The following is a 12,495-nucleotide window of genomic DNA, read 5'->3' on the forward strand; positions in this document are numbered from 1 at the left end:
GACTGTTGAGAGGGTTTGAGCATGGTCTTATACATAAACACACAGAGCCCTGTAAAAGCATGCTCTTATTATTTTCATTACTGAAATCAATAAAGTACCTGTTTGAACCACAATATGTATGAGTTAAAATTTTTACTTTAAGAAAAAAAATCCCCATCACAAGTAAAGCTTTTTTATTCATTACAGAATACTCTCAAACTATGCCTTTAAAATTCAAAGGTAGCCTGCTTAATGAGGCTTGTATACTCTACTTCTTTAGCAGCACCTGAACTTTAGCCTAAATGGAGCTACAGAATTCCCCTGATGGGACAGTTTATTGTAGAGTACAGCAATGACTTTGGCATAAATACAAGTCCTGACTCCCTTAATTCCAACTTTTGAAGGTTGAAAAAGGCTCTTAACTCAAAGGCCTATTTCCTCATTCATGGGAAGGTGGTCACATCACCTGCCTGGAAGCGAATTTATAAGTTAAATAAGATGATGAAATAGGCCTTGACTAATGTCTCTTCCTTTCTCAGTAGCAACATTGAAACCTGTCACAAAGTTTATCATTTATAGCGACTTCTAAGGTCAAGAACTAAATAAAGATTAGTAAGAGCACATCTACACAGTTGCCCTCCTTTCTTATCGTTAATTGAATTTATTTTTTAAGATTTTATTTTACTTTAGACTCCATGTATATATGTGTGTCTATGTGTAGGTATGTTCATGTGAGTGCAGATGCCCATGGAGAATAGAAGATGGTATTGGATGCCCTGGAGCTGGAGTTATGAGTAGCTGTAAGCCTCCTGATGTGGGTACTGGGAACCAAACTTGGGTCCTCTGGAACAGCAGCAAGCACTCTTAACCACTGAGCCATCTCTCCAGCTGAATCTAAACCATGCAAGTTGGAGCAAGGCTCTGTCACATACCATCCCCTGCAGTAAGAAGAGGGTAGGGGGTACTGAGTAGGAGAGTTCACACAAGATCGAGTGCAAGGATGAAGCTGGGGTGCCAAAATCAAGAACTCAGATGTCTGCAGGGATCATGCATGCAATAGAAATTAGAGAAGCAGGGACTGGAGAGATGACTCAGCAGTTAAGAGCACTGACTGTTCTTGCAGAAGACCTGGGTTCAAATCCCAGCACCCACATGGCAGCTAACAACCATCCATAACTCCAGTTACAGGAGACAACCTCTTCTGTTTTCTGTGGGCATTGCATGACAAGGATACACTTACATACATGCAGGCAATACATGCCTACACATAAAATAAAAAGAAACAAAATTCTTAAAAAAGAAATTAGAAAGGCAGGTTGAGCAAAAAGCATGGAGCGATTGGGATGGTGGCAGGAGAGCATGTGTCCCTCTAAAAGTGAATGGTGGGAATACTTGGTTCATCCTTACCACTGCCACGTGAGGATGTCCGCCCAGAACTGCGGCAGCTTTTGGTTTTTGAAGAGAAGCCAGAAATCATTTATGAAATTTTCAGAATTCTACGTATTACCGTCAAGTTCCATTAAAAACAAGCATACCCTGTAGACTACATTAAAACCCTGTGTGCCAACTTCAGCCCATGGGCTATGGGGTTGCAACTTCTGACCCATAAATTATCATTATGATCACCACCTGGCCAACCCTGGCAGCATTTCAGAAGTGGCCACGAATGTGAACCATTTCCTTTTTTACCGGTAAGCGGCTTTGTTCTTCAGTTCAGTCAAGACCAGTAAGATAATGTTAAAGAGAATCTGGAAAAGGCATCTCAAATGAGTAAATTTGCAGAGACTACTTCCAGGAAGACATTTTTCTGATATCGGTTCACCTCTTTTCTTTGACAAGTCTGAAGCTCCTCGGCAGTGAGAGGTCTATCCTCTGACACTGGACAAAGGACAAAGAGGCAGGTCTGACTTAAGAGTGCCCCTCCCCCATCTCAGCCAGTTGACCTTGACAAGGGTAGTGGAAAGCGTCTGGCTCTCAGGCCCACTGACATTTGGAAGCACAGGTGCAGCCCAAAGTCCTGGAAGGATTTGGCCAGCCTGTCCTGTGACAAGCCCCGGCCTGAGGGGGAGGCTCCCCTGACAGTCTGGGCAGGAGGCTGAATCTGTCACTGTCTAGCTGCTGTAGCCACAATGCCTGTCTGTGACAAGTGCTGACACTGGATGCCTGAAAGGGGCTCAGTCAAGTAGGCATTTGTCACAGAAAACTCCTTCAACTCATATTTCACAGAATGATCAGAGGCAAAGAGACGGGACCCCGAAGTGGCTCATCAGGAGCTTTAGCAACAGCAGCCTTCACACAGGGACAGCTGGGCTGAAGCCAGGGAAACCTTCTTTAGAGACAACTGTTCGGGCCCTCGGGCTGGGTGGGGGCGGGAAGGAGGATGGAGCCAGCCAGGCCTCACTCCACCTCATACCTCAATGCATGGTCCTCCCACGCCCCCATGAGGCGCCAAAAGGAATGAGCAGCAGGAGGCTGGGCCAGGCTGGGGAAGGCACACAGCTAGTGATGGTAGCCTGGAGGCTGAGGCCTGGCCAGGTTCACTTCAGATGCTGGCTTTTGGCTTCTTATCTCAGCAGCTGTTCCCAGTGGAAGGCGTGAAAACCCGGTGAGACTCATCCTACCAAAGAAAGGCATTTTATTTTTCTTTCAGTATTGCTACTCTACAATGTGCTCTGTCTATAATGCTCGATTCAGTGCTCAATGCGTCTATTTGGATGGAAAAGCAAATGAAAGAGGCAGGGGAAACCATCAAATTTAGTTTTGTCTCAGGGGTTTTTACAAAGAAATGAAATTCTTTAACTCACTTTTTCTAATAATATTGGCATGACAATCAAAGTGAGAATTATTGCCAAGCTTCTCAGCCGTTATCTAAATTGTCCCACAGTGGTCCAGGACCCACTCTGCATCAGTGACATACCTCCTTTGGGAAACTTGAGAATCAGGTTTAAAATAATAAGCAAAAGATGGACTCATTCCCAAAGCAAACAGGACAACTGAAGTAAAAAGCTAGTGGCCTTGACAAGACTTGCAGATCATAGTTAGACAATGCAAAGGATTAGCTGATTACCAAAGTAAACGGGACCAGACATGGTGACAGTAATAATATTAAGAATAAGTGGGGATGTGGTGAGAAGGGGGTATTGGGGTGGGAGAGGTAGGGAAATAAGAGGGTGGAGCGCTGAAATGTGATCAAGTTGTATCATACACATGTATGAAATTGTCAAAGAACAAATTATTAAACAAAATTTTCAACTTAAAATCATGAAATAGGATAAGCTATCTAATAGTCATTTAATTCCCTGTGGATACTTAGCATGCAATAGGCCTTTTTCTAAGCTTTTATGTAGACTTCACAGGAAAGGAAAACAAGGTCCAGGAGCTCAACTTATCCAAATAAGGTAATTTGGAGTCAGAATTACGAACAAGTAGAAAGTGTTTGAATGTGGTATTAAAAATGCGTACTGATAACAGTTGCTAAGAGGTGACGGCAAAAGAACTCAGACTACAGTAAGAATGCCTTGAATTAGTCTCACCATATAAACAACACATCAGTTTGGTTGACTTTTCTCTATCAGAAAAATAAACAGAAAATTTAAAAATTCACATAAAATTTTGACATCATCAAACGCACATGCAAAATCATGCTCAATCTGAAAATCAGAATGACATATTTCATATGATAAGTGCCTCTCAAAGTGGTGATAACCAGTGTGGTAAAAGTATATGGTCATGGGGCCAGAGCGATGACTCAATGGTTAAGAGCACTGACTGCTCTTGCAGAGGAACAGGCTTCGGTTCGGCTCCCAGCCCCCACATAACAGCTAACAACCATCTATAACTCCAGTCCCAGGGGATCCAATGCCCTCTTCTGACCTCCACAGGCATTACACAACACAAGTGCACCTAGTGTATGCAGGCAATACACTCATGCACATAAAATAAAAAAAGATAAAGAACTTTTTTTTAAGTATATGGTCAGCCACCATTGGGAAAGAGCTGATTTATGTGTCTTTGAGGAACTTGATAATGGACTTCCAAATCTTTGTAGTGGTTTATATCATTTCTGGTACTTTTAAAATGTGGCTATAAATTCTTTGATTCTCCTTCTATTGAGTGATGGGAATCTGAATCCCTTCCTGAACAAGGGGGACTGTTGCTGCTTTGACCATTAGAGTACATCACAGTGGCACTAAGTGAACTCCAAGTCCCCTTTATGAAGTGCCCATACCTCTACCTGTGCCACTGGCACACTCTCAACACTCTGATCCACCACATACAGAGTGCAATTGCACGGAGGTCAGTAGGCTGGAGGGGCCACCTAAAGGGACAAAGCCACGGATTCACTAAGCCCACACTTGGAGTCATCCCAGTGGGCCTCCAGCATCCTGGAGCACGGGGTTCTCAACCCACAGCATTCATAAGCATAACAAAATGGTAGCTGTTTAAACGCCACCAGGTTTTAATTGGTCTATTACAAGACAATAAATAACAGGATCAATCTCTCATGAAGAGTTATTCTTCTGGAAAACTATTTTCAGGAAATAATTGGAGATATACACAAAGAATTATGTGCAGGGTAGGTGAGATGTACTCAGCAGATAAAGACACTTGTCATCAAGCCTGAAGACCCGAGTTTGATCCCAGCGACCCACATGGTAGAAGGAGAGAACCGACTCCTGCAAGTTGTCCTCTGACCTCCACACATATGCTGTGGCACACACACACGTGTCTCCTGAACACACACTCACATACAAAAAATAAGTAAATTCAATTACAAGTTTTTTTTTAAAGAATTATGTGCAAAGATATTTAAAGCATTATTGTATAAAACAGGAGAAAATGGAAATGTCAATTTGAACAATAAAGACTCTTTATGACAATGTAGCAATTTAGAATCAGGTTTTAGGGAACTGTTTAATAATATAAAAGTCCTTGTAATGCATTATTTAAATGGAAATTTTCCAATAGAAAAGAAACCAAATATTTATTTTTGTGGAAAAATACGTACTAAAATCTGATGAAAATATTCTAAAACAAGTGGTAGCTATTTCTGAATTGTTATATGATGGATAATCATCTTTGTAATGATTTTCTTTATCTCCAACACCCATTAAGTAGTAGACAGTGCAGTAATGATACATGGTAGACCCTCATTAAACCTACGTGACATAAGAATTTTTACTGAATACCTACCTGATCTAGAATTCCAGAAAATTCTTTTACTGTCTTTGGAAAGACACACTCCCTCTCTAAACTTTAATTTCCTCATTTAGAAAACCAGCACAGTAACAAATGATTTCCATATGGTTAAACAAAGTAAATATGCATGATCTGATGTCTTTCTATGTAACTACAGACAGTCAATAAACAGTTTTATTAAATGTAATGATAAAATATTTTTCCACTTTTTTTAGCATAATCATAATGAGCGCTTGAATTAAACAGCTTTAATTCTCAAGTGAACAATAAACACAAAAATACTGTTTGGTCTCCTGTCTCACCATTCATCCAAAACAAGAGGGACTTAATGAATCTGCAAACTACCTCTTACAAATACAGGCACTAACGATAGACAAGCCTCAAGTTTTCCCGCTATGACAAGTAAATGGAAAAGAAATATCTGGACAAAATAGCAGATTTTTCACTAATGGATTTTGCTTTCTGGATGGGAATGCCATTTCTGCTATTAATTTTATCTGTTCCTGCCATTAATGTGAAAAAAAATCTTAGCTCTAAAGCTTTCCAACGAGCCTGAGAAGTGCCTTTTCTGTCTTCCTGGCTTATCACATTTCTACCCCACATGCACATTCTTGATAATATCTAATGTCAACGCCAGTTGAAATTATTGAGAAGTCCTCTGTCAGGCACTCAACATGCATTGAGTCACTCGGTTCCCTATAGTGTTACAACAAAAATACTAGTGTCATCCTCATTGCTCATTACAGTGTTTCTCATGAAAGAATCTGAAACACAGAAAAATTAATTTACCCATGATTACATGGGTCAGTCAGTGTTCATGGCTTTACTATGATTTTTCAAGCTTTACTTTATCTCTCATTTATATTGCTCTATGTAATTAACGTAACTAGAATATGCATTGTACAAATCTTGGCATGGGAAGAAGAATGTTAGATGATATTTCAACGTTTTAACCTCTCCCGTGTTGCTCATTAAGTTACATGTTATACACAGTAGAACAGAAGAAGAAACAAACAGAAAGTCTTCCACCCTGATCACTAGTTTACACTCCCTCCATTGCTCCATGATAATACTCCCAAATGATCCATAGCTCATTCAGCATAGTCTATTAATGTTTCCATCTTCTGTGTGGGGTATAATATCTTATCTATTCAAGGAACTGAAAAGGGTTTATTCAAGTGGATAGCCCTTACCTCATTCCTGACACCTAAGAGTGTCTCTTCAGGAGAAACACACACACACACACACACACACACACACACACACCCCTTGTGGAATGAATATTAATGCATCTAACAAGGAGTGGTCTGTGTCTGGGAATAATAATGCCTTAGCAAACCCTAACATCTAGGCTTTAGGGATGAGTGAAGACTGAAAAATAACTCAGTCAATTCCCACCTAGGCTTTAAGTGAATTGAGAGATAATACAAGAAACAGGCAGTATCCTATATAGTATTACTATTTTGCTGATGTTGGAGAGTATGATTTAGTTTTGTGAGTCAGTGGGCTTTCCAAACCCAAATTCCATAGTTAGATATGTATAATCAGTTCCAGGACATGATAACCTCTGGTAAGAGAACTCAGGATTTTTCAAGTATGGCTACCTCCAAAGGAAAAAAAGAGATAATGGAAACCCTTTCCTGTTTCTCTTTGCAACTCACAAATAAAGGTAAGCCACTTTTCCTCCCACAGAGAAGAAAGAGAAGATTGGGGGAGGAAGCCCCTCTACCCACGATAGCACTTGGGTGAATGAGAGCCTGGACGTAGTGAAGAGAAAGATGTGGTGACTGATGACAGCTAAGAGATTTCATCATTGGACTGAGCACCTAGTAGGTTCATACTATTTCCATTCTTATTGCTCACTTACCTGCATAATGCATATACTGTAGTTGGTCCTCCACAACCATGGCTTGCACGTGCTTGATCAAACCATCATGCATGAACCATGTATACCTGAAAAAATATGCATATGCATATGTACTGAACATATACAGACTTTTTCATGTTTATTTCAAAAATACTTCAATATAAGAATTATTCCAAAAATACTCCAGTATATGAATTATTTAGTAGAAATTATATTATATTAGGTATTTTAAGCAATTTAGAGATGATCAAAGTTTACAGGAGGGTATATACATGTTATGTGCAACTACTATGCCATTCTATATAAGTGACTTGAACATCTGCAGATGTTCATCTCCATGGGGGTGGGGGAGATTCTGAAACCAATCCCCTACAGGCATTGAGGAATTGCAGTATGTTGCATCTAATATAAACTATTTTAAATATTTGGTTTTAAGTTTGTGCTGCAAACCCAGAACTATTACAAGACAGTACTTCAAATTTTCAGTTGCACTTATTGTCTAATACAGTGTTGATACAGGCTGTAAATGCCTTCAAAATACAGATTCTTATACTAACTTCCATCACCTTGCCCCGTAATACAGTACACAGTCATTTATTTATAATTTCTTGCCCATCAATACATTCATGAAGGAAAAAGGTAGTAAACAAATCTCATTTCACTGGCTCTTTAGGTTAAAACTCAGAAAAGAGAATACAGCGACCCCAGCATAGAGATAGACGGTGCTCTAAGCATTTGCTCGGATGTGGGTTGGGAAAATATGTAGTCACTTCCATGTCACCACGACCATAAAATCTGACAGAAACAACTTAGGGGAGGAAAGATTTATTTTGACTGATGGTTTAGAGGACTTCAGTCCATCGTGGAAGGAAGGTGTGAGGAAGCAGCTCAGTTCATCATGGTGGGAGAAGTAGCAGAGCCGGGAACCAGGGACAGGATATGACTTTCAAAGGCCCACCTCTAGTGTCTTACTCCCAACAGGTAGTTCTCACCTAAAATTTTACAGACAGCTTCCCAAAATAGCCACCAGCTTGGGAACCCAATTAAAAACATTTAATTTCCCATAAAATACTCCTGGAAACTGAGGCCAGTTGAAGCTAGGTGCAGTGGACTCTTGTGCTGTCCAGCTTCCCTTGATGAACCTGTTTCAGCAGCAGCAGGAATAGTGTTGACAGACAGCATTCAGATCAGGCCATTCCAGTTCACCTCAGCTGCAGGTCAGCCTTGTTCAGGCTACTCCTTCCAGAGCAACCCACTTCCAGAGATTGCTCAGTGTGAAGGTTCCTCCAGCTCAACTCCACATACATCTGAAAGGCCACTCTAACTCACTTCTCTGATGTGGTCAGCTCACTTGTCCTCTGCCTAATCCTGCTTCTGCCCCCTCCCTCAAGCAGGTCATTTGGGCTACAAAGACTCCCAAATAAATTATCTGCATACTTGTCTCAGAAAATTCAGCCTGCTCACCAGCCCAAGTGTGACAGCAAACCCTCAAAGTGCTCCACCCTGCTGTCTCCCACTGCGGGCCATTCCTGTTTCCTTATCCTACCATGAGCTCCACTTCTATTATTCAAGCCTCATTTTTCACTAAAAAGATGGGTTCAATGAAGATTTTGCTTCTGAACAATCACAGAATTTCAAATAAACAGGGAAATGCATGTTTATTACCCTTGGCCTGTAGGGAGTTGATCTCTTTTAGGAGAGATTAAAATCATTACTTCTAATTCCATGTCTCCCTCCATTCGCAGAATATTTTCAGAGACAGGCCAAGTCAATGATGCAGCAAGTGGTTAAGACTCCCTAAGGCCCAAAACCTAAGATCAGGAGAGAAACAAAAGAAATCTTTGGACCAAGCTTTTTCTTTTGCTGAAAACTCCAACTGAAAATTGTGATTTTTTTTTTTAATTTGGTGGGTGGTTTTTACCATCTAACCTATTCTTAGAAGAAAGCCACTTTTCTTAAAACCTTTCTCTCTAATGTACAGGCTAACACGTTTGAAATTAGCCTTTTCTTCCACTCTGTTGGCATCTTCATTTTAAATGGTGAATCCCCAAATTGCCTGATGTTTGTTTAGACAACTATGACTTCTTAAGATAATCCCTTGTTTTGACTTCATTTCCTTCCTGTTTCTGCAACAAGATTTTAGCTCCATCTTCTCCAATAACCAAATTTCATTTACAAACATATTATACTGCCTACATTTAACCTAAGTAGCAAACTACAGCACCTGATCCTCAGAGCATTTCCCCACACCCCAATCCCCAACCTAGAGCTGCCAAAGTAAATCTATTTCCAAAAACTGTGATAAGATAAATTAAAATTGGTTTTGACCACAAAAAACAAAAAAAGGTCTCCTCCATTTTCCAGCATCAGACTGTTTAAAGGCTTCATCTCTCAGTAAGAATATAGTAGGCTCCATAGCTGTAGAGCAGTCTCCAGAAACAGCCTTAGTCCCTTTCCTGGTGTGCTGGCCACCAGGACTGGCACTATGCAAACGCCATCCTCTAGGTTTTGGCTGCTCTGTGAAGCAGCCGCACATTCAGTCATCATGTGTTGCATTCTCACCTTGCCTCTGATAGCTCAGCTCATGTCAGAGATGTAGCTTTGATGCAGACATTGCACTGAGAGAAGAGGGGAAACTAACAGAAAGGAAGGAGAGGGATTAGCAACTCAAAAGCTTTGAAAATCTTGATTTCATTGAAATTGAAAACAAGCTTTATCTACCTTAGACATTGCTGATCACATTAATTCCAGATGAAAAGAAAGTTGGTAGGTGTCTTTTTTTTCCTCTGGATGGTGAAGTTTTTTTTATAGGGAGCCTGTGAAGGGAAACTGTCTCTCTCCCAGTGCTCCTAGGCAAAGCATTGAAGTACAATCCCCCTGAAATCAAAGTGACAGCTAGAAGGCACCCATAATCACCAGCTCTGTGAGTTCTTTCAGGTCTTGAATACAACTGTCAATTATCAAGGTCTCTTTGTAGGCCAGACAATAACAATGAATTCAAGGTCTAAATCAAACTTGCCAAAAAGACACAGTCACTTTTCAAATATACATATCTAATATATTTAGTGCTACTCAGTGGCAGATTCAACAGCTAGTATAGCACATGGAGTTTCTAGGAAAAAAAATCATCAAAGAAACTATTGTTAGGGAAAGAGGAATTTACTGCTTGTTTGAATATACTGCTTGTTTAAATTTACTGCTTGTAACCAATTAACTCAACTAGAGACAGGCATCCGAAGATAGAGGCAAAGTGCTATAACCCCCAGAGCCTGACCTGTTCTGTGTCATGTCATGTCTGCTTACACAAGATAACAAGAAAGAGTTGTACCAGGCACATACCAAGCATCTCTTCCCAATTGAGACACCTGAAGGGAGCTATAACATTTTTTCTTGTTTTAAAGTTATTGGTTTATGAAATGCTTGCTTTGAAACTATTGGCTGTATAAACGCGGGCACTTGTGTAACGGTTGTGGAAGCCTATATAATCTTTACCTAAAATTGTCTCAGGGTCGATTGCTCTAACCAGACCTGCGTGTCTTGGAAGGATGGTCGGCCCCAGCTACCTGGTTTAGTAAAACTCTGCTTGATTTTTGCATCTCCGTACTCATACATTTGTTCGCCAGAAGGGACTCACCAAGTCATGAACGGGGGCAGAGTTTCTTTTCTCCGGACAGGGCAGTGTAAATCGAGGGTGGCTCCCTCGTGTCTGTAAAATCCAGAATAAAGCGGGAATCGCCATCCCATGTCTGGTCTCAGGTTCAAGTCCCGAGCAGGGAAGTCCGGGTTCAAGTCCCGGCACCTAGGAAGTCTGGGTTCGAGTCCCGGCACCTAGGTAAAAGTCCAGGTAACCAGCCCTGGCCCTAGGGTCCGAGTGTCTCGGCCCTAGGAAGAAAGCCTACCATCAAATCTGGCGCCTGAGGAGGAAAAAAAAAAAAATCGAGCTCGTTACTCTGAGGCAGTCTGAGCGGACACCATTTGGGAGAATCACGAGAAGTCTTGGGGATCCTGAAAGTGAGTGTGGTGAGTGCAGCAAGTGTCTGAGTGAAAGAAGGACCGGTCCGAGCGAATGCCATGAGATGTGGTGCATGTGCTTGATAGCTGTGCTAATTGTCTTACTGGGGGGAGGAGGATCTGGTTTTGTATTTTTCTCTACGCTCTCTATTTTAAACCTTCCTTTCCTCCTTTTTCCTTCCTTTTATTCTCAGTCTAAGTAGACAAGACCCTTTATCTGTATCTCCCACCCCTCTCCATTCCCCTCTCCTGCCACTGAAAAAAAACCCACGGCCAGGGCTGCACAGGCTCTGGGGCAGCTACACCATGGCCGCCGCCCGGGGCATGAAGATCTCCAGGTGGCACCGCCAGATGAAGTTCGAGTGGCCCATGCTCACGCCCACGGAGCCCTGCGACCAGTTGCGCCCGAGAGTCACCAAGCGCCTCTTCATGAGGTACTCGAACTCGCGGCCCTCCAGCCGTGCCATGGCCCAGCCGCCCGGCGGGGACCCGCCACCCCCGGCCCTGCCGCCCATGGGAGGGGCGCCCGCGCCTGACAGCACTGCTGCCGCCACCACCACCGCCACCACAGGCCGCCCGCCCGCTTGGCTCCTAGGGCCGCTGCCGCAACTAAGCTGCACTGCCTGCACCCAGGGCTTGGGAGGGGGCCGCGGAGGAGCCGCCCCCTGGCCCCCGATCCCCGCACCCCGGCCCCTGCCATGGTGCTCTGGCTGCTGCTGCCCCCTGTGCGGCCAGGCTAGGGCGATGTGGGAGCCCCTGGACCGCGGCCCCGGCAGGCACCATGACCCCCCTACTCCGCCGCCTGCTGCTCGCAGCACTGCTGCAGCTGGCTGGTGCCCAGGCCCCTGTCTCTCAGCTTGATGCCCCTGATCACCAGAAGAAAGTGGTGCCCAGGTGCCCAGCTGTGTGACCGTGCAACGCTGTGGTGGCTGCTGCCCTGATGACGGCCTGGAATGTGTGCCTACTGGGCAGCACCAAGTCTGAATGCAGATCCTCATGATCCAGTACCCTAGCAGTCAGCTGGGGGAGATGTCCTTGGAAGAACACAGCCAATGTGAATGCAGACCCAAACAAAAGGAAAGTGCTGTGAAGCCAAACAGGGCTGCCATACCCCACCACCGTCCCCAGCCCCGCTCTGTTCCAGGCTGGGATTCTGCCCCCGGAGCACCCTCCCCAGCTGACATCATCCATCCCACTCCAGCCCCAGGATCCTCTGTCCACGCTGCACCCAGCACCGTCAGCGCCCTGACCCCTGGACCTGCCGCTGCTGCTGTAGATGCCACAGCTTCCTCCATTGAAGAGGGGAGCCCAGAACACCCCAGCCCAGGAGATCTCAGCTGGGGCTCCAGAAGGGCCAGGGACAGAAGCTGAGGTAGAAGAGACTGAACTCTTAAAGGCCAAGGAGATGCCTGGGGGTTCTAGGATACTGAGAACAGAGA

At 43.4% G+C, this 12,495-nt stretch overlaps 1 pseudogene; it reads left to right on the top strand.

Annotated features, from left to right (window-relative positions):
* The first annotated feature begins 11,837 nt into the window (after positions 1-11,837).
* LOC115068797 lies at positions 11,838-12,449 on the top strand (annotated as a pseudogene).
* Positions 12,450-12,495: the final 46 nt, after the last annotated feature.

Source organism: Nannospalax galili, unplaced genomic scaffold (assembly GCF_000622305.1).
Source record: "Nannospalax galili isolate Female #2095 unplaced genomic scaffold, S.galili_v1.0 scaffold128, whole genome shotgun sequence".
In the NCBI taxonomy this organism is placed as follows: domain Eukaryota; kingdom Metazoa; phylum Chordata; class Mammalia; order Rodentia; family Spalacidae; genus Nannospalax; species Nannospalax galili.